Raw genomic sequence first — 1,810 nt, 5'->3', positions numbered from 1 at the left:
TAAATTAGACCTCACTTTTATGGAAAATATAATGTTGAAGTTTATCTAGGTTGGGAAATGAAGGTTGAACAACTTTTTGCTTGCATCAAATAAATGAGGAGAGGAGAGTAGCTTTAGACACCCTTAGCTTCCAAGGTAATGCTATGTATTGGTGCACTACCCTAGAATGGGAGAGGAGAATCAATCATAATTCTCCAATCCTATATTGGAATGACCTTAGTGAAGCCTTTAGGAGGAGGCACATTCCCTCCTATTATCATATAAATCTTATGGATAAGCTTCAAAGACTCCATCAAAACAAAATGAGAGTTGAAAAGTATTAAAAAAAGATGGAGTAGTGTATGATGAGGGTTGGGATTAAGGAGTCTGAGGATACAACCATCGTAAGGTTCCTTAGTGGCTTAAATCTTCTGATAAGAGCTAGAGTAGAATTGTTGCCCTACCAAGATCTAAATGACTTGGTTCAACTTTGTATAAAGGTAGAGCAACAAATCTTGAGAAAAAAGTTTTTGAAATGACTACTCTAGCTCTTATCAAGAAAGATTTCAAGAGGGAGGGTAAACTAGTGAAAGAAGAACCCTATAAAAATTTGAAAGAGAATAAAAAGGAGAAACCAAAGGAAGGCACAACTACAGACACTCGCACTAGTGATATTAAGTGTTTCAAATGTCTTGGTAGAGGTCACATAGCTTCTCAATGCCCCACTAAGAAAACCATGATTCTTAGGGTTGTTGATCATTATAGTAGCCAAGATGAGATAGGGGAGTGAGAGTTAGACTTCTAGTGAGGAGTCTAGTTAATCTAATGAAGATGTTTACCCTTGTGATGGGGACCTTCTTATGATTAAAAGGATCCTCAACAATCAACTTAGTCCATAAGAGCCAACACATTACAGAGAACATCTTTCGTACAAAATGTAAAATTTTAGAAAATACTTATTCTCTTATTGTTGATAGTGGTTTGTGTTACAACTATTATAGAACTAGGTTAGTTGACAAGTTGGCTTTGACTGTCATTCCTCATCCCAAACCTTACAAATTACATTGACTAAATGAAAGTGGGGATTTGTCAATCAAACATCAAGTGAAAGTCAAGCTTTCCATAGGGAAGTATGAAAATAGTGTGTTATGTGATGTAGTACCTATGGAAGCTTGTCATGTTTTGTTGGGTAGACCTTGGCCGTTTTATAAGAAAAACATGCATAAGGGTCTTAAGCAAGAAATTACCTTCACCCACTAGGAGAACAAATTTTTTCTTCATCCTTTATCACCATCTCAAGTGGTAGAGAATCAAGTTCAAATATGGAAAAAGAGGATAAAAAAAGTCCTCAATCTCTCCTAAAAATAAATAAGGATGAAAATGAGGTGGATGAGCTTAGTGTTCATTCTCCCAAGGTCATTCATAAGGAGAACATTTTGAATCATAAACTTTTGAAAAGATTTCTCCTAGTTGAACAACCTTCATACCTCTTGTTGTGTAAAGGAAAACTTACATGCACTACCACTTCTCTAGAGCACAAGAAGCTATCTCCTAAGTTAGAAAATCTTTTGAAAGAATTTGAAGATAGATTTCCTAAGAAAAAAAAGTCTAAACTTAGTCCCCATGGTGATGCTCCCTTTAAGGTGCTAAAAAGAGTCAATAATAATGCTTATAGGCTAGAGTTGTCTAAGCAATATAAATTTAGTGCCACCTTTCATGTTGTTGACTTAATACCTTTTGCAGGTGATACAAATAATGAGGCAAAAACTTCAGATTTGAGGACAAATCCTTCTAAAGATGGAGGGAATGATGAGATATCTCTAGACAAGGG

This window comes from Vigna unguiculata, chromosome 5 (assembly GCF_004118075.2).
Source record: "Vigna unguiculata cultivar IT97K-499-35 chromosome 5, ASM411807v1, whole genome shotgun sequence".
NCBI classification, from domain to species: Eukaryota; Viridiplantae; Streptophyta; class Magnoliopsida; order Fabales; family Fabaceae; genus Vigna; species Vigna unguiculata.
This window is presented reverse-complemented; position numbering follows the sequence as displayed.